At 39.6% G+C, this 21,797-nt stretch overlaps 1 long non-coding RNA gene across 2 annotated transcripts in view; it reads left to right on the forward strand.

Moving 5' to 3' along the window:
- LOC147006117 (uncharacterized) overlaps positions 1-21,797 on the forward strand; it is a 58,326-nt gene that overhangs the window by 12,214 nt on the left and 24,315 nt on the right. Inside the window, exon 4 of one of the 2 annotated variants that reach the window (XR_015047700.1) lies at positions 740-1,171. The exons of the other annotated variant lie outside the window; for it this stretch is intronic. This is a non-coding gene — a long non-coding RNA (uncharacterized LOC147006117). Of the gene's footprint in view, positions 1-739; positions 1,172-21,797 lie in introns of those variants that run through there. 2 annotated transcript variants of the gene reach the window in all.

A 21,797-nucleotide genomic window follows, 5' to 3' on the forward strand; every position in this document is an offset into this window, starting at 1 on the left:
AATAAGGAAGCCACTCAAGCAAACACTTGCCCAGTCCCAAACTCTCTCATCTCTAGGAACTTCTCTGCAGTTAGAATCTCCATTCTGAAGCGTCACTAATAGTTACATTTTAATGCGCTTGTCCATGTGAAAAAGGAAAAAAGAATTTAAAAAAAAATTAAAAAGAAAACAAACAAATACCAAAACACAATTGAAACCAGAAAGACAATGAATTTATATCCTCTTGTGACTCATGGGTCTTTTGCCCGCATTCCTTCCCTTCTTTTGCCTAATTCTCATTCCCCTCCCTAAATGTAATTCCATGTACACACACAGATGTTTGCATATATGAATATGTATATGTTTGTTCCAGTTTTTTTTTTCTTCTGAGTTTGGGTGCCCTTGCTTATCATTATTCTAAGTCCATCCATTTTTCTGCAAATACTTCCCATTCCTACAGGTCAGTAATATTCTGTTTTGTATATATACTACATTTTTGTTATCCATTTGTTGACGGACATTTGGTCCATTTCCTTGCTAGTGTAAGCAGAGAGACACTAACCGTAGATGTGCAGGTATCTCTGTGGTAGGATATGGAGCTCTCTGCGATATTCCTGGAGTGGACAGCTGGGTCATGTGGTGGTTCTGCCTTTAAGTTTTTGAAGAATGAAACTCCTTTGTGTGTGCATTGTGCATACTGAGTTCATCTCTTTTGGTTCTTCTAGGCTGAGCATGCCTGCACCACTTTCTTTCCCTCCAGGTATTCTACTCCTGTGGCCTCGGCACATACTGATACCACCTTGTACTTCAATTGAACTCCGCTGATTTTCAGACTCAACGGCCAACTGTCTGCCAAAGACCACAAAGAGCGTTCTCAGAGCTCCCCCAAGTCCATCCTGCAAAGGAGGCATTTTCTTCTGACCTCTAACCTGCTGTTTTTCTCTACTGTGTTTCTAATTAGTAACATCACAGGACATCATGTAAATTTGGGGTGGACTTCAGGATCTTGGAATTGATCTCCTTTCTCCTCATCTCCAGCACACTTTTCCCCCATTTATTTATTATTTCATTCTTGGGTACTTAATTACAATCGTATCTATCCCTGACTCTTTCCTCTTCAAATCTTCCTGTTTCCCCAACCTCTCTAAAATGTCTGACCCCTTTTTCCTTCATTATTATTGTTACACACATGTACTCGTGCAAATTAATAGATTTCACTTTTCTTTGCAACTGAGTCCAATTCTACTGTGTATTTGTTTGATTGTCCATTCATCCGTTGAAGGACCTCTGAGTTTCCGTTTCCTAGCTACTGTGAATAGAACTGCAACAAGCATGGTTAAGCAAATAAATGTCTCTATGGTAGGATATTGAGTCCTTTGGGTACACACTCGGGAGGCATACGGCTGAATCATAGGATAGATCTAGTTGTAACGTTTTGAGATACCCCACACTGGGTTCCAGAATGGCTTCACCAGTTTGCAGTCCCACCAGCAGGGAATGAGGGATTCACTTTCCACATGCTCATCAGCGTTTTACTTTTTTTTTTCTTTCTTTTTTTTTTTTTTTTTTTAACCAGTTTCTTTCTTGATGCCAGTTGTTCTGCCTGGGATAAGATGAAATGTTGAGGTCATTTTAATTGGCATGTCCCTGATGGCTAAGGATACCGAACCCTTTTAAAGCTGTTTCTTAGCCATTTTTATGTCTTCTTTTGAGAACCCTCTGTTCAAATCCATGGCCCATTTTTAGGCCATTTGTTTTCCTAACTCTTAGCTTTTTGAGTTATTTCTATGGATAAGTAGCTAGCAAAGATTCTCTCCCTTGCTGTGGCTTCCTTTCCTTTGCTGCATAGAAATTTTAAGTTTTAGGAAGTCATTTGTCAGTTGCTGGCCTTGATCCCTGAGCAAATGGGATCCCATTCAGAAAGTCCTCCACTGTGCCTACACACTGTAGGGTGGCCTTACACTCCCATCTAGCAGGTTCAGACTCACGGGCTGCACACTGACCTCAGGGATTCAACTGCAGTCGGTTTCTGTGCAGGGTGGTAGACATGCCTCTGATTTCGTTTTTCCATATATGGGCATCCTGCTTTTTCTAGTACTGTTTGTAAAGGATGCTCTCTTTCTGAAAGTGTGTGATTTTGGCATCTTTGTCAAATGATGGCTGTGATGTGTACACTAATATTTGAGTCCTCCATTTTGTTGCATTTTGTGCCAACTCCATGCTGTTTTTATTGCTACAGTGCTGTAACAGAGCTTTAAGTCTTTCATGATACTCCACTCAGCATTGCTTTGACTATCTGGGGTCCTTGGTGCTTCACTGTAAATTTTCAGGTTTTTTTTTTATTATTATTTCTGAGAAGAATGCCATAGGTATTTTTACTGGAATTTCATTGAATTTTAAAATTGCTTTTAGTAGGATGGTCATTTTGACAATATTAATTTTATCAGCTTGAAAGCTCTTTCTGTCTTTTGGGGGTCTTCAATTTCTCTCTTCAGAGATTTGAAGTCTTCACTGTAGAGGTCTTTCACCTCCTTGGTTAGGTTTATTCCTAAATAGATTACCTTTTTTGAGGCAATATTTGCAAAGGGGCGGGGAGGGGAATTCCTTCATCTCTTTCTCAACCTGTTTGTCATTGTTTTATAGAAAAAAATTTAAAAAGTTAATTTCTACCCTGCCATTTTGCTCATAGTGTTGATCATTTCTAGAAGAGGGTTTGGGGGGAACCTTTTAAATAAGGTACATATCATTAAGTATAGAGAATTTGACCTTTTTTTTTTTTTTTTTCATACATGCATTTCTCTTGCCCTGTTGCTCTATCTAGGGCGTCAAGCACTACATTGAAAAGGTGTAGGGATACTGAAAAGCCCTGTGTAGGTCTTGATTGCAATAGGTTGCTTTGAGGTTTCTCTCCGTTTAGGATGATGTTGGCTGTGGCTTTGTCATACATATGCTTAATTATGCTGAGTCGTTTTCCCTAGTCCTACTCTCTCTAGGACTTTTATGATGAAGGCATGTTGGATTTTGTCAAAGACCTTCTCCAGATCTATTGAAATGGCCATGGGATTTTTGTCTTTAAGTACACATATATATATTATATTTATTGACTAGCTTATGATGGACTATCTCTACATCTTTGTCTAAAACCAATTTGATCAAGGTAGGTGATTCCTTGATATGTGTCTATGCATGATTAGTCTCTTTATTATGACTTTATTGCTGTGAAGAGATGCCATGATGGTGGCAACCCTTAAAAAGGAAAACGTGTAATTGGGGATGGCTTACAGTCTCAGAGGTTTAGTCCAGTATCATCATGGCAGGAAGCATGGTGGCATGAAGGCAAACATGGTGCTAGAGAGATAGCCGAGGGTTCTACATCTGGATCCATTGGCAACAGGGAGAGACACATCAGGCATGGCTTGATCTTCTCACATCTCAAAGCCTGCCCACAGTGAGACACTTCCTCCATCAAAGCCATACCAACTCCAATTAGAGCACACTTCCTAATAGTGCCAGTCCCTATGAGCCTATGGGGCCACTTTCATTCAAACCACCACAGTTGCCAAGTATGTTATTGAGAATTTTGGCATCTCCGTGCATCAGGAGTGTTGGCCTATAGTTTTCTTTTTGTGCTATTTTACCTAATTTTTGTATTAGAGTAGTGGTGGCTTTTGCAGAATGACATTGAAAATGCTCCTTCTGTTTGTTTTCTTTATTTTTGAAGTATTGGACGTAGTTCTTCTTTGAAAGTGTAGTAGAATTCATACAAGCCTAGACTTTTTAATCAGAAGGTTTGTTATTGCTGTTTCAATCTTTGGTGGTGGTAGTGGAGGTGGTAGTGGTGATACTGGTGGGTGATGGGGATGTGTGGTTGGGGTGGTGATGGTGGTGGTGATGGTGGTGATGGTGGTGGTGGTGGTGGTGGTGATAGATGGATGGATGGTGGTGGAGGTGGTGGTGGTAGTGATGGTGGTGATGGTGGCGGTGGTGATGGATGGATGGATGGATGGATGGATGGATGGATGGATGGATGGTGGTGGAGGTGGTGGTGGTGGTAGTGATGTGTTTAGGTGACTGATCTGATCTCTTCCTGATTGAACTTTGGTATCTTGATGAATCTGGAAATTCATCTATTTGTTTTAAGTTTTCTAACTTAATGGAGTAGAGTTTTTGTTGTTGTTGTTTTAATATTCCATTAAAACATTCAGAATTGTTGGGTGTGTATTTGCAATGTTTCCCTCATTCCTGATGTTACTTATTTGGGTTTCCTTCCCATACTCAGCTAAGGGTCTATTGGCTATACTTCCAGAGGACCAGCTCTCAGACTGGCTGATTCTCTATACTGTTTGTTTGCTTCTATTTCATTAATTCCTACCCTGGCTTTAATGATTTCTTCCCATCTCCTAGACTTTGGTTTAATTTGTTGATGTTGTTCTAAGTGCTTTGTCACGTCCTTTTTCTAAGCTGCATCTTCAAGTCCTTACTTGTGCTCTTCCTAATGTTTTAATGCATGCACTTACAGCTATAAATGTTCGCCTTATGACTGCTACTAATGTTTCCCAGAAGCTTGGGTATCTTGTGTTTTCATCTTCCTTTATTTTTATATCCATCTTGACTTTTTCTTGGACTAATCCACCATTCAGTGGTCTGGTGTTTATTCTCCATATTTACATATAATTTCTAGAGATTCTTTTCTGTTGATTTCAGGCTTTATTGTACTGTCAGATAGGTGACATAGTTATTTTAATTATTTTTTTTTTTGAGAGTTGCTTTGTGTCCAAGAACATGCCCTGTTTTACAAAAACTTGCATGGGCTTCTCTTTTTCATATTTTTAGGTTTGAAGGCATATTTTATTTAACTTTACTATCTCAGATTGTAAAGGTAAAATGAAAGTAACCAATGCTCCTAGGAAGAATTAACTGATCTGACTCAAAAGAAAAAAGTAACCCAGGAAGCAGCCATTCCATTCATCTTCTGCTAGCTAAATAAAAAGTAAATAACCTAATTCACTACATGGTAACCACAGCTTGTGTGGCTTTGGTGAAATAGTATAGAAAACACTCAAATATATTTTTTATTTATTTTTCTTGTTGACTAAACATTATTTTATTTTTCCCTTTTATTAAAAATGGAATATTTTATCGGGCAATATATCCTGATTACAGTTTCCCTCCCTCTTTTCCTCCCAGTCCCTTCTCCTCCTTTTCTCCCATCCAGATCCACTCCCTTTCTGTGTCTCATTAGAATAGAACAGATAACAACCAAACATAATAAAATAAAATAAAACAAAACATCACATCAAAGTTGGAGAAGGCAAACTAAGGGGAAAAAAAGCCCCAAGGGAAGTCACAAGAATCAGAGATCCATTTGTTCACACATTTAGGAGTCCTATAAAAATACTAAGCTGAAAGCTGTAATAGACAGAGAGGACCATGTGCAAACCAGTGCAGGCCCTGTGCTTACTGCTTCAGCCTCTGTGAGTTCACATGAGCTTAGCCTAGTTGATTTAGAGGGTCTTGCTCTCCTGGTGTCTTCCATCCCAGCTGGTTCTTAAACCTTTTGACTCCTCTTCTGTGAAGTTCCCTAAGCTCTGGAGGGGAAGGGTTTAATGGAGAGATCCCATATGTTGTTCCAAGGTCTCACTCTCTGTATAATGTCTGGTTGTGGGTCTCTGTAGGTGCTCCCATCTGCTACAGGAGGAAGCTTCTCTGATGCTGGCTAAGCAAAGCACTACTCTATGTGTATAGCAGAATATAATTAGGAGTCATTTTATTGTTACTCTTTTGTTTGTTTGTTTGTTTGTTTGTTTGTTTTAAGACCAGTAGTATTTTATTGTAACCTGTCTCTGGGATCTCTAGTCTCTGGTTCTTGGCCACTGTTATGGTTTATATATGCTTGGCCCAGGAAGTTGTACTATTAGAAGATGTGGTTCTATTCCAGTAGGTGTGGTCTTTTTTTTGGAGTAGGCGTGGCCCTATGGGTATAGTCTTTAAACCCTCATCCTAGCTGTCTGGAATAGAGTATTCTGCTAGCAGCCTTCAGATGAAGATGTAGAACTCTTAGCTCCTCCTGCACCATGCCTACCTGGATGCTGCCATGATGACAATGATCTGAACCTCTGAACCTGTAAGCATCCCCAATAAAATGTTGTCCTTTATAACACTTGCCTTGGTCATGGTGTTCTGATCACAACAGTAAAACCCTAAGACAATCACCCAGGCACTGTCAGATATGGGTTCCATCAAGTCAGACGTTGGTCAATCCCATAAGTTTTTCACCACCATTGCCCTAGCACATTTTCCAGGCAGAGCAGATTGTAGGTCAAAGGTTTCATGTCTAGGTTGGTGTTTACATTTCTTTTATGGTAGCTTGCAGAGTATCCAGCCATACCAAAGACACTAAACATAGGAATGAAGGCTCTATGTAGGCAGCGGCTTGCCCTCTCCACGCTCAGTGAGTTGGATGGGTGTTGTCTTCAGCAGTGTGAGTCCTGCTGTCAGTTTGTGAGGAACACTCTATTCTCTTGACAAAAGCCTGGGATTGCATTCATTCTACATACACACATTTATATTCACATTCTAAGAATGCATGTTTTCTTGATGTTTGGGTGGAATATTATATAGTTGGGATCATTTGATGTGTGATATCATTTAACTATGATGTTTCTCTGTTTATTACTTTTTTCCCTAGATGACCTGCCTATTAGAGAAAGGGGGTATTGAAATCACCTACTATTACTGAGTTAGAGTTAATACACATCTTGAAATCCAATAGCATGAATTTTATGAAATTGGATGTTCAAGAGTTTGGTGCTTATATGGTCAGGATTATAATGTATTCTTAATTAATTATTCCTTTTATTGAGAAGAAGTGTCCTTCTTTATCTTTGCCAATTAGTTTCAACTTGAAGTCCATTTGGTTAGATTTTAGGAAAGTAATACCTGCTTGTCTTCTGTCCCATTTGCTCCTAATCTTTTTCCATCCTTTTACTTCAAAGAAGTAGTACCTATCTTTGAAGGCAAGATGACTTTCTTGCAAATAACAACAAAAAAAATAGATTTTGTTTCTTTACCCATTCAGCTAACCTGTGTCATTTAATTGGGGAATTAAGGCCATTAATATTTAAAGTTGCTATTGAAAGATGTGTTTAAACTGCTGTCGTTTTATTTTTTTCTTTTCTGCTTGTGTTCTTGGTTCTATTTTGTGTCTTGATAATTATAACTTCATCTGTCTTCTTGCTATAGTCTCTTGGCCACCCTCATGCCTCTCTTCAGTTTGAAGTATTGCTGCCAGTATTCTCAGTAGAGATGGTCTGATAGCCATGAACTTGTTTAGCCTGTTTACATCATGAAAAGTTTTCCTTTTTCCTTCAACTGTTGCATAGAGTTTTGTTTGGAGTTGTCTGGACTGGCATCTGTGTTCTTTTAGAACATAGAGAACATATTTTGGTTCTCTATATGTGGGCTAAGAGCCCTTTGGAATCGAATGACCCTTTCACAGGGATCACCTAAGATATTTACATTATGGATTCATAACAGTAGTAAAATTACAGTTATGAAGTAGCAATGAAAATAATTTTATGGTTGAGGGTCACTAAAACATGGGCTCTTATGCCCACAGACCAATCTTATGGAGACCCTTCCTCAATTTAAATTCTTTCTTCCCAAATATGTCGAGGTTTGTGCCAAGTTGACTAAAACTAACGATGAAAGCTTCTATGCCTTCCGTACAAGGCCAAGTGTTCTATTACAGCATCCAACAATGGTATGCATTTGATTTTGCCATCATACCATAGCCTTTCAAGAACAAAGACTAAGGAAGGATTCATTGTTTTTAAATCTCTACAGCTAATGTAATGTATGTCATACAAGATATACCCAATAAACACAAGAATGGACAGATTAAAAACTGCCATAGACAGAGATTTAGCTTAATGATGCTCTTTCATTACCAGCCTGGATCTTAGTGATGTGTGCTCATGGCTCTATAATATTAAAGTCACAAAACAAGAAAGCACAGGGCCTTATTTTTTAAAATATTTCATACGTGTTTTATCATATTCTTTCTCCTCCCCTAACTCCTCCCAGATCCTCCCTCGTGTACCCAACTTCATGTTTCTTCTTTGTCTTAAAAACAAAGCAAGCACATATAAACAAAACCATGGAATCCTTTGTCAGGGTTGACCACTGTTGCTGGGCATAGGGTCTGCCTCGGAGTGTGGTTGACCTACTCAGTGTCACACCATTGAAGAAAACTGATCCTCCCTCTCCCACTGTCTATCCATTACAAAGAGCTTACTTCCCAATTAAAGTAGGACTTTGTGCTCACTTCATCTTCTCACTGCTGGGATTTGTCTGGTTTCAACCCATGTAGGCTGTGCAAGCTGTCACAGTTTCTGTGAGCTCAGATGAGCGTCAGTCCTTTGGTATCTAGAAGACCATTTCCTTGGAGTCATCCTGGATTTTACAGTCTTCCTGCTTCCTCTTCTGCTTAGATCCCTGAGCCTAAGAAGACTGTAATAAAGACAGGGCATTTAGGGCTGGGTACTCCAAGGTCTCTCACTCTTTGCACTTTGTCCAGTTGTGGCTCCCTGTGTTAACTACCATCAATCAGAGCTTTAAATCAATGATTAAATGGCTCTCAACTTTCCTAGGAGCCATGAGTCACAAGGTCTGGGTGTTATCTAAGAGGCATTATAATAGTAAATATATTATAACCCTATACAGACACACAGCAGAACAATTGAAAGCCTACAATTAATATAAGTTCAAGGGCAGAAAGGATGTCTTAAAGAAAATATGCAAAACGAGAGAAAACTCTACCTACCATTTTATACAATGCAAACTCAGTTTCCACTTAAAATTTTTATTTAAAAAATTAAGAATAACAACCCAGCTTCACTAATTCTGTGGTCTACTAGTACCTAAAAACTTAATGTTTGGTCCATATAGATATTAAATCACTCCTCCTCCACCCTCTCATAAAACATTTCTCGCTCTCCTAGAGCAGCATTAAGCAATAACTAACATTCTATGACTTTTGTCAATGCCTGATCTCCACACCCCTGCTAGTCACTGAAGAATGTGAAACTCCCTCAGCACTCATTTTTATCTACTGTCCACTTATGTTTTCAGGATGGCTCATATCCATGTTTGACTTTTAGACAATTTTTCCCTTGTCTGAGTCACCACCAGTGATGTAGTTTCTTGTCTCAGTCCCTCCATTCATTCCTGTGGCACACCCTGGAACTGGTCATCATCTAAAGTGGTGTCAGATCTGATAAGAGTTGTTTTAGACATCAGACTCTGGAATAGCCTTTAGCCAACTACTCTAATTCGTTATTGGTTGCCTTGCTAAGACCTGCAATTAATTCAAGATTGCCTACTTTAGATCTGCCTCTTTTCCTGACTGCCTTCATTCCTTCCTCTCTTGATTAACATCAAGCCTTGCTTCTCCTTCCTCATTCTTAATGCCCGTAACTGCCCTGCCTTGTTCTTCCACTATACCTTCCAGACAGCACACAGCACTGGATGAGCCTTGTGGTTCCTATCTTAAAAATCTTCGGATATTTGGTGGAGAAAAGAAGGAGATCAAATAGATGCCCCACAATTCACCCAAACATCCCTTCCTGACCCGGCAGTAGGGGACTTTTAGTTCTAACAATCAGGTGTAAGGCAAGTATCAGCCCCTCCAATGCACACACACAGAGATTGTACTGAAGGTCAGTTCTATGCTATTTTAAGAGGAGGAATTTTTTTTTCCCAACATCCAAAAGCTGCTTCTCTATATCCTTCCCGCATCCCCCACCTCCCACCCCTGGTTTCTCATCACCTTCCTTAGCTCCTGCTCCAAGGAGGCCAGGCTTCTACTGGCCCCTCCTCCTCATAAAGACATTTCCTTTGAGGAGCTTGTAGCAGATGAGTAAGGTATAGGGCACACGGAGCTTTTGATGGGGAGTGCTATCTTGTAAATCCATCCTGATATATCTGAGTCCCTGCTTTTGCAAACCTGTGCAGTGTGAAGATTCACTTCGGTTTAAGAGAGCCCCACCATGCCTTTGTGGGTTGCTCTGGCCATGTGATGCAGGACACAGTTCACAGGTAGTACGTCCATGAAAATGGCAAGGAAGAATGATGGCCAATGTGAGAGACCAAGGCCAGGAAAGGGAAGAGAGGGAACATGGGGTGGGGTTCAGTAGGGAAGAGAGCCTGTTTATCTTGCAGTTTTCTACCTCAAGATCTAGTGCAAAGTTTGAGAAATCATAAAATGTCAGTTCCTTGAGACAATAGAGGAAAGTGAAATGCAGACAGCCTCAAAGTGAATTCCACATCATGCGTCAAATGCGTTTATCTTTCCATGTCGTGTGTCAAATGAGTTTATCTTTCCTGACGAAAGCAGACAGTTCTTGAGTCTACCTCCTTTGGCTTCCTTATTCCTTATGGAGTTCAAGGAAGGCTTCTGAGATGTTCATTTGTTCTGGTCCTGAGGTTCTTGGACCACTGATTTGCAGAATAAATAGGGCTTGTCATTTGTATCTGTCATTCCCATAGAGAGCTATGTTCTTTGATGTTTATCTCAAACTTCACATTTAATATAGATTTTAACCACAGGAGCCAAATTAATACTGACATCTTCATACTGTATGTGCTGCCAACACACAAACTCATCATGTTTTAAGAAGCTTACCACTGTCAAGAGACAATTCTTTTCCATGTCTACTTAGAAGGGATAGGAATCAACAATAGTTCTGCACATAATAATAGGACCCAGAGCTGTTGATCTTCAACTGCCTGCTCTAACTTTAACATCAGAAACTCCCAGTGTGTCCTGCCAAGACCTGTGTGAGATAAAGCAGCACAGAGCAGCTAGCTGGGAGGAGCGACTTAAGTCCACCTCTGTTTAAGAAGCAGCTATGGAATCTCTATGAAGAGAGATTTCCATTCAGGATCACACAAGTGTCCTTTTATAAATGGCAGCTTATTTGTTGTACCAACAAGTCTGGAGATGTACAGACTCCTTAGAACACCTCATTGGGAAGCACTTTCCTCTCCTGCCAAGTGCTTTTCGCTTCCAGACTTCATTTTCCTGAGCTGTTTGTAGCTTCCTTTACCTCCACTGCAGATCTTTGTGATCTCTGGTTTTTGGGTTTGTTGCTGTTATTGCTGGTTTTGGTTTTCTGTTTTTCATTGTTTTGTTTTGTTTTGTTTTGTTTTGTTTTGTTTTGTTTTGTTTTGTTTTGTTTTCTGACACTTTTGTTCTTCAAGAAACTCACCTGGTCATTCCCCCACATGCTTTTGTATATCTAGTAAGGTCTTCAAACATATCGAACACCTGGCGTGTGGCAAGTACTGTTTATGGTATATTCGTGTGCAATTCTACTTGACACTTACAATAAGCATTCACAGTAATGCTTTCAGTGCGTTATAATATCCATATCTGACATATGAAGTTACAGTTGCCTTGGTCAAGTTTCAAGATTTTTAATTTAAAAAACCAACTCTCAAACACATCTCCAAAGCTTCTATTTTTTTGTTTTTTATGTTCCTGGACCCACTATAATTTATAGCGTTCCCATAATCCTGAGGAATACATCATGTGGCATTCTTTCTTTATAAAACTATATTTTGGGTGCCAAGTGAGAGTAATATGAATAAGCTGTACTTGCCACATGTTTATAATAAAATATATTTAAACAGTAAATTTTAAACAATGACTTTGCATCCTGAAAGCAATTACTTTATTTTTGGTTCAAATATAATTTATCTGGGAGTTTGAAAAGAAGGTCAAATTGATATTTCTTTTTATTTACATAATAGGTGTTTACTACATGCATTTAAAAAAACAAAAAAACAAAATTGCTGAGAATCAAACTGCAGAGACACTAGGTTACTTCAAATCCAGTGCCAGCTAAACCTTGCTGGCCTCTCAGGAAGTCCTTGTAACCAGGCAAACATGTTACTGCCATGGCATTATCTCCTGGAACAAATTAGGGCCTGAGGTCTTTGGGGAGCCAGGCCACTTTGGACTTCAGCTCAAACTGAAGCCTAAAGAATTCAACCATGGAGCTCATACTAACGTACCCACCGGGAATTTGCTCTTCTTGGGTGTCTAATTTGTCATTTGATACAAAGTAGAGTGCCAAGTTTAAATATTTGTCTCTTAAATAAAGGCATATACTGGTTTAAGAGTAAACAACTAAAATAGAATAGTCAACAAGTGTGGAGGGGCTGGGTGCATGGGTAACGGAGTGGAAGAAGCCGGGTGTGTGAACATGGGGTTCATTAAGATGAGCATGATTGAACAAATACCACCAGAGCTGGGGCCCTGCGATTTTATGGGAAAGGAAGGAGGGTGTGTCTGTACATCTAAAATGTCCTTCTGCCTTGGAGCAAGATTCTTCTTGCTTCAAAGCACTAGTCTACTCCAAAATCCTTGCAGAATCAAAGAATCAGAGTTATAAAATCAGATTTCATATTTTTCACTAGCCTTTGGCTTTAGAGCCAAAGGACATATAAGTACAGCCTGGAAGAACCAGAAGTTTCTTTCTTGTTCATTCATTCATTCATTTGTTTGTTCATTCATTTACTTGTTGGTTAGTTAGTTTGTTTGTTTATTTGGATTTTTTCGAGACAGGGTTTCCTTGGCTGGCCTAGAAGTAGCTCTGTAGACAAAAATGGCCTTGAACTCACAGAGATACATCTGCCTCTGCCTCTGCCTCCCCAGTGCTGGGACTCATGGCATGCACTACCAGCAGCAGCAGCAGCTAATCAGAAGTTTCTTTGTCCTGTCATTGTATAACACCACCACTGAACTCCCTGTACTGGGGATTTCCCAGTCTGTGCCTCCATCACAGACCGGTGGTGAGGGTAGACTGGAGGAGAATGTCTTCCACCTGTGACCACTTCATTTATTTATTTATTTATTTATTTATTTATTTATTTATTTATTGCGATGCTATTTATCAATATTTCTGCTCGTCTTTGTTTTGCGGTTGATTGGCCCACATTTTTCTGTTTTCACTCTATTTCTCTTCCTTTAGTCTTAGTTTGATTGTGAAGGTTAAGGATCTGTGTTAAGTAGCAAATGAAAAGCCTGAAGCATAATGATTTGTGAAGTGCCTGATAGCTCAAACACCTTATGTGGCTCCTATAGACCGGCTGCTGGGCTCTCATGCTCAAAGGTCCTCAGAAGTGAGCCATACTGATCCATCTAGGGAAACACAGGACCAGAGATAAGCAGCTGCCTCCAAGCATGGGTTAAATGATCCAGTAGAGATCACGTTCACATTTCTCTGGCATCCAAACCCTTGTTTTTCCATGGAAATGTGCTTGAAGTTAAAAGTGATGTTGAAATGTCATTCCTAATAGTAACCCAAGGAACCCCAGAGATGGATGCAGGAAGAACCAAAAGAAAAACAAAACAAAACAAAACAACAACAACAACAACAAAACAAGAAAACCCCAACAACAACAACAGAAAAACAAGCCTAGTGAGCTGGAAAGTGTGTTTCACACTAAGAATACTGCACAGAATTTCATTGCATCTTAATTTCTGTTCCTCTCTAGGTACTGATCTTCATTATGTCCTGAGACTCTTCACTTATACATCAAAGAGGTTTTATTTTCTGTGTGTTTGTTTTTTAAGTTAGGACCCTTAAATGCAACAAACTGTCCAAATATCTTCTAAGTTTTATTCTTCAAATCCTCTTAGCCCATATTCTGCGCTCTCTCTCTCTCTCTCTCTCTTTCTCTCTCTAATGGGCAATGCAGGCAGGGGATTGGTTCCCAAGGCTTGACTCCTTAATGAATGGAAAGCTACAGGCCATGCCCTTCGGGAGCACATGAACCCAGCTCTCTGCATCTACGAAGTGTTCAGTCACTGGCCACCAAGGATACCTGGCATCAAAGCAGCTCCAGTTTAAAAGGCAAATCCTCTAGGAAAAGACTGTTTATACCTTTCTCGGATTTTTCTGTAATTTTTAACTCCTTCTCAGCCACTCTTGGTTACACTGTAGCTTGTTAGGAAAGGCAAAGGCAACTGGAAAGGACATCCTAAAGAGCTCTGGAGCTGGTGGGATATAAGCCTTTAAGCCCTTTTTAGTGCCTGCTGATGGTCTGTTCTGTGCAAAGCTTTGTGCAAAAAAGCTAATGCTTGCTCTCCCATTCAGGTTCCAAAGAGACTGTCAGAGTGCTGGGGTAACACATAAGAATCATTGCATCTGAACACCCCCAAACTCTACAGCACCACATACAGCCCTGCATCTGGGCTTCCCAAACCCCATTTTCTACCATGTGATGTTTTCTTTTTTTTTTTTTTTTTCCTCTGTCACAAATACTGACCATGTTTAACATCTTCCAGGCAGAAAAACAATCTGTTTTCGAATAGCTCTGCATGAAAACCCATGACTTACAGATGTTCTTGTCATGATGTAAACCGATTCGTAGTCCAGTTCCATTTTGTATAATACCTCTAATTTTCCTGAATGCAAATAACTATTCTTTTACAAACTTTTGTTTTATGCTTATAAAGCCAAGATACATTTTTGTGAGATCTCCTTTGGCACTCTTCCCTTTGGAACTCACGCCTGGCTAGTTTTCACTTGCATGGCGCCAAAATATTGATGTTTCAGCTAGTTCATCAAAACCAACATGCTCGAATTTAAAAAAAAAAAAAAAAGGAGGGGAGTAAAACCAAATTAATCTACAAGTGCTTGACATTCTAGAAGTCTGATTTTTATCCTATATCCTCTATTGGGTTTCAGACCTGGGAAAAATGACTAAGGTACATATTTAACATACCAAAGGGAACCTGGCCTCCAGGTTCTCCCAGCAACCGTCAGTCCTTACCTGTTTACAGGGCATAGCTGGCATTCCCTGCCCTCTGTGCTGAACTTTCCAACCCAGGGGTTGGGCTTCCTGTCACCCACCAGCTCTTCATTACATAATTCAGACATTTTGGTTTCTCTCTCTCTCTCTTTCTCTCTCTCTCTCTCTCTCTCTCTCACACACACACACACACACACACAATCTCCTGCATCTCTCTTCTCTCAGTGCTTGCACTTTCTCTTTCTCTTTCCCTCTGTCTCCCACTGCCTGGTGACTTCTCTGACCCCCTCCTGCATTGTTAGTTATCTCACCCAACAGCTGTCTCAATAGACCAGCCTTTATACCTTAATTTGTCCTGAATAGTCTCATTTCATCAATGAGAATACCTATCAGTCTCTATGAGAATTACATCTAAATTCAAAATTATATATTACAGAATAATCTGGATATCATACTCCTGATATTAAATACATTTTAAATATGTAAGGGTAGAGGACCCAGATATAGCTGTCTCTTGTGAGACTATGCCAGGGCCTAGCAAACACAGAAGTGGATGCTCACAGTCAGCTAGTGGATGGATCACAGGGCTCCCAATGGAGGAGCTAGAGAAAGTACCCAAGGAGCTAAAGGGATCTGCAACCCTATAGGTGGAACAACATTATGAACTAACCAGTACCCCGGAACTCTTGACTCTAGCTGCATAAGTATCAAAAGATGGCCTAGTCGGCCATCACTGGAAAGAGAGGCCCATTGGACTTGCAAACTTTATGTACAGGGGAACGCCAGGGCCAAAACAATGGGAATGGGTGGGTAGGGAAGTGGGGGGGGGGAGGGTATGGGGGACTTTTGGGATAGCATTGAAAATGTAATTGAGGAAAATATGTAATAAAAATATTAAAAAATATATGTAAGGGTAGAAGAGAGTTTGAAAATCACTTCTAATTAATACTCAGGGTTCTGCTGTCTTCTCTCTCCATGTTTTTCCCTTTCCTTTTTACTCAATACTGTACTGTGAATCTTCTAACACATAAAACTTTTAAATTAGTTGTAAAATTGTCTATATCTTATTGGTCAGTGGTACCTGTATCTTTCTATAGTTGAACTGTTGGGTTACTTAGTTGTCACTATTGTAAATAAAGAAAAGACAAATGTCATATGCACTTCCCAATATTTGAATTATTTAATCGTGTAATCATCTTACCTCACATAAGAAAAAAAATCAACAAAATGGAATAAGGACTTGACTCTATGCTCTGAAACAGTAAAACTTCTGAAAGAAATCACTGAGGAAGGTCTAGAGCATTCACCATGATTGCCTGCACATGATTCTAAAAGCACAGCAATGAAGGAAAACAGACATCTGAGCCTTCAAATATGTAAAAATCCAATGCCTATTTTAAAATAGCAACAGCAACAAAACACAAAACAGCCTATTAAGTCGGGGAAACTACTAATATCAGCAAAACATTTATTTAATGAGATGTTCATATCCAAAGTCTAGAAGGAACTGTCACAGATCCATGCAGCAAAACAAAAACCCTAGAGTAATAATCCAGTTAAAAGTCAGCCAAGGGAACTCTTTTGTCACCATTCTATTGCTGTGAAGAGACACCATGGCCAAAGCAACATGTATTTAAAGTTTGACAGATTTACCCAATTCTCATCATGGCAGGAGCATGGTGACAACAAGGCTAAGCCTCCTAACCTGTCTCAAACAGTGCTGCTCCCTGGTGACTACGCATTCACATATATGAGCCTGTGGGGGTCATTTCCCAGGAGGGAAAACTCCAAATTCCGCATTTCCATGTTTGATGTCAACTGTTGGCTCTTCAACTGTATAACTCCTTTCAGCTTTGTTGACTGCAACATACTTCTCTTTCTTGGGCTGGTTTCACACTGGGTCTTAAACTTTCCTCAGCAAGTATCCCATGACTCTGGCACCTCCAACATCTTGGAGTCTCTTAACCCAAGCCAGGGTTCACCTTCACAGCTTCACAAAGTGACCTCTCTGGGCCTCCATGTAGGGACAACTTTGACCTCTTAATCCTTCTCAAATAGCCACTCCTTGGTGACTAAGCACTCAAGTACATGAGCCTGTGAGAGGCCATTCTTATTTCAAACACCACAGAATAAATAGAGATTTCCCCAAAGAAGATATGCAAATGGACAGAGGTATATGGGGAGGAGCTAGAGAGCTTTTGTCATTAGGAAAAAGCAAATAAAACCATCATAAGATTAAAACCTCACTTGTATCGAAATACTGCTTCTAGAGCATAAAACCAAATGATAAATGTTGCTAAAGATGGAGAAAAAAGTATCCTCTAAACACTATTACTGGAAACACAAATTGATACAGCCAGTAAGGAAACCAATAAAAGTCTTCAAAACTTAGAATTGCCATGTGGTCAAACTGACCCACTTAGGGGTATTTCTTTAAAGGAATTATAATCAGTATCTCCAAGAGCTATCCATCTCATGGTCATTGATGGCTGCATCACTGATAATAACTAAGACATAGAAATACACAGAATGTCCATTGATGGATGAATTGATAAATAAAATGAAGTAGATACATACAATGAAATGTTCTTTTTTTTTAAAGACAAAAATCTTACCATTTGCCACTACTGGATGACTATGGAAGACTACACTGTGAAGTTGACACAGACACTGCACTTATACAAATAATATCAAATAAATTCACTGACATGTAGAGAGGATGTTAATAGTCAGATCCCCAGGCTAGGGAAAATGGAAGTGTTGGTCAATGGACACAAAAGTTTCAGGTATAAGGAATAGTAGGAATACCAACACAAGATGGATGAGACTAGAAATCCAACCATCACATCTGTTTTACTGATCCAGGATTAATATAATTGGGTTTTATTCCCAAGTTCCCCATAACTTTCTGACAGTGAGTTTATTGGGTAAGAATGTACCTCACTCCATTTTTTATTAGAAACCTAACTTTTAAAATATGTAGGGAATCTCTATAAAATACTTTCAAATAAACTTAGCAAATATTTCTTGAACCTCCACAGTGCACAAAGTACATCACACAAAGAACCATGCCAGGTGTTGTAGACAATATAGCCCTTGCTTCAAAGGAACACCTCGTCAGTAGAAGAGGTATTGTCCATTTGTCTTCCAGAGTATTCACTTCCTGTCCTTCTTTATTAGTTACATAAATAGCATAAGGCAGAGAGAAGTGAGGTAAATAAAGGAGATAGAGTTACTAAGAGGACCACATAGAAGAAAACCTTTGATTGAATGAGATTTCTAGTGTTGGTTGCTTTGCGTTTTGTCCTTGCATCAAGAGAAATAAAGTTCCCGAGATGAAACCTTACACCCTGGAGACTCAGGATCCCTTTATAGGAAGATTCGGCATAGGCAGGGCTTCCTCTAGAAATGATGGTAAAGGCAGCTATGCAGCGGGATGAAGTCACCTGATTCTATCCACCATTCCACTAAAACCAATACTTTCCGTACTGTTTCAGTTAAAATAAATATAAACAGTGCTCTGCTTTGCAAACACTCTTGATGCTTATACATTCCTTTCCTAAAATGTAATAAGATGAAACCAATCCCTGTAGTCAAGCAAAGGACCTCAACCTATTAGGATCCAAGCCAAAACAGAAAAGAAAATATGTTCTAGCTTTGTTTTGGTGACATCCATTTATCACAATCTAGAGCTTGAATGTTAACTGCTGGCAACATGTAGCTATATAAATTTACTTTAAAAATCAATGAATGTTCAAGTTTAAAATTTATTTCCTCATTTGCATTTGTCATGCTCAACAGAAGAATAATCTATTTGGTTGCCACAGAGTAAGGAGCATGGACAGGCTCGCCATCACAGCAAGGTCTATTGGACAGGATTTATCTAGTGTTGGGGAGCCAAGTGGCTCATGACCATTGTTATGTTCTTATATAGGATCCTGAAAATAGGGTGCCAAGTTGTCTATAGTCTATCAATTTGTATAAGTATAGTCATGAAGGAGAGCACACACACACACACACACACACTGAGGGTTTCCTCCTAGACACAGGTGTTTTAGTCAGGGTTTCTATTCCTGTGCAAACATCATGACCAAGAAGCAAGTTGGGGAGGAAAGGGTTTATTCGGCTTACACTTCCATACTGCTGTTCATCACCAAAGAAAGTCAGGACTGGAACTCAAGCAGGTCAGAAAGCAGGAGCTGGTGCAGAGGCCATGGAGGGATGTTCTTTACTGGCTTGCTTCCCCTGGCTTGCTCAGCCTGCTCTCTTATAGAACCCAAGACTACCAGCCCAGGGATGGTCCCACCCACAAGGGGCCTTTCCCCCTTGATCACTAATTGAGAAAATGCCTTACAGTTGGATCTCATGGAGGCATTTCCTCAACTGAAGCTCCTTTCTCTGTGATAACTCCAGCTGTGTCAAGTTGACACAAAAATAGCCAGTACAACAGGATCAAACACAAACCACACCCAAACACCTGCTTCACAGAGAAATCCTTTATTAAGCAGGGAAGAAAGGTCAAAGTGGCTGCTTTCTGACTTAGGCAAGGACCTTGCAGGCATAATTTTTGTTTTTTGTTGGGTTATTTTTGGGGTGTTTGTTTGTTTGTTTAAGATTTTGTTTATTTTATGTATGTGAGTGCACTGTTCCTGTCTTCAGACACACCAGAAGCATTGGATAGCATTACAAATGGTTGTGAGCCACCATGTGGTTGTTGGGAATTGAACTCTGGACCTCTGGAAGAGCAGTCAGTACTCAGCCCACAGGTGTAGTTTTTAAGAAGAGAAAAAGGAGGGATTTATGTTAGACCGGGACTTGGGAGGAGTGGTTTATGTTGATTGGTCATGTTGATTAGGTGATTGATGTGTTGATTGGTCATGTTGATTAGGTGGTTGATGTGTTGATTGGTCATGTTAATTAGGTGATTGATATGTTGATTGGTCATGTTGATTAGGTGGTTGATGGGCTTCACTAGCTGGATCTTGGTAGTCAGCCTCAGAAAGAGAAAGTGGCCAAATAAGGACATAGACCCTAGCAGCTAGCTTTAGGAGTGCAGTCTAAAGTCTAACAAGGAAGAAGGACTAGGGAAGAAGGGCAAGGCCTGCCAGAGCCATCCTGGCCATGCTAGAGCTGCCCCAGAGTCCCTCAAGATATAATATTAAAATTTTAAGGATAAAGAAAAGGGAAGTGGCTCTCCCATTTCCTGTTATAAATTGTAATATTCATAGACTATCAACTATAGAATATACTCTATATTTTTTAAGTGGTCTACAAAGTAGATATGGTTCCATTTACCTGTAATCCCAACACTTGGGAGGTGGTGGGTCATAGTGGGGCTTCCATCCTTAAAGAAACAAACAAAATTGATCTAAAATAAAAACAGAGACTACAGAACTTCTAAAGATTATCATATATAACTATGTTACGGTTATTCAGTTATAAATAGAATGACTGTAGGTCTTATTTTCCCTTAGTATCCCCAGCTTTCAAGAGGTCTTCTTGCCATAATTAGGGCATTTTCCCCTTTTGTTTAGATGATGAATTTGATCTTCCCCATGTTCCCACTTGTGTGATCTCCCTGCATCCTGATCAACCTCCTCTACACCCACAACTCCTTTTACGGGACTCCTGGTTTCTCTCTCATTTTGTGACCATTGGATTGGAAACAAATATTTAAAATTTATCTTGAAGTTCTGTTAGCTAAACAACAGCACTCAGTTCCCCCTAGGGCCTATTATCTCCCTGGATATAAGTTTTTAATGAGGACTACATTGCAGTAGTACCAGGCATAGCATTCCTCCTGTGGAGTGTGTCTTAAATTCAATGAGAGAGTGTTAGGGTTTCTCCTTTTTGTGTCTTATCCCTATGGATTCAAATTTTGCTCTAGAGAGACGTTCTTTTTCAGTCAATATGTACTTCTGAAGTTCTTTCAGCTCCTTAAATATACCAGTATCTATTTTTTGGTTTGTTGATGATGATAATGATGATGATGATGTTTTTAAGTCAGGGCTATCATTTCCATGTAGCAGTCGCCTTTGATTATTTTGAATCGGGTCAAGAATGTCACAATCTGTACATTTCCTCATCAAAGCAAAAATCTTTATTGTTCTATTTATTGTCTAAACCAACCCCCCCCCAAGAGAATTTAAGCTCTGTGAAGACTAGGGGTTTTATCTATTTTATTTGCTTTACATCCTCAATGCTAGAAGATAGTTAAACTCAGTGATATTTAACTGGGTTAATGTTAATGGATAAATCAAAGTATGACCTTGAATGGAAGCCTTGGTGTAGGATGTAGTGCCAAGGAAAACCCATTTCTTATCCTGAAGTAGCTGCATTTGATTACGACCCAGCAATAAAGGTGTTAACTCAAGGCAAAATAGGTTCATGAAACAGGTACAAAAATTCTATAGCAATTCAGAAGAAAACAACAGCATGCCAGAAAGTGAGCGTTTGAGGTAGATCTTAATGCAAGACTGGAATATTCCATTTATGGTTAACATGGTGTTTATGGAATTAGGTATTGGTTTAGATTTTTAGTATGATAGTAAATGTCCCTTGTCAATTTTGGGGGTTAAAAAAAACACATAAAAATCCATGGGGCACACCTTTGGAAAGGTCTATGAGTGCCTTTTAAGAAACTTTAACTGAGGAAGGAAACCCCTACCCTTGAATGTGGGTGGCACCATTACATCAGCTGAGGTCCTAGACTGACTAAAAAGAGGAAAGGGAGAAAGTCTTGAAGAAATGCTCTTCTCCTTCCTCTGTTTCCTGGTTAGATGGAGCTGCTCCCAACACTATGCCTGCCCACAGCGTGATGGATGGACTTCATTCCCCTGAACCAGGAGCCAAAATTAAACCCTTCTTCCCTTAAGCTGCTTTTGTTAGGCACTTGGTCAAAGCAACAATTTAATACTGCTAGTAAAAAATGGCTTTTAAAAAAAATGGTCCCAGCCTTGAGAAGGCTAAGTGATTAATTGGTAAACATGTACTAA

The sequence above is a fragment of the Mus caroli genome, unplaced genomic scaffold, assembly GCF_978045245.1.
Source record: "Mus caroli unplaced genomic scaffold, Mus_caroli_1 scaffold_1, whole genome shotgun sequence".
Classification (NCBI taxonomy): Eukaryota; Metazoa; Chordata; class Mammalia; order Rodentia; family Muridae; genus Mus; species Mus caroli.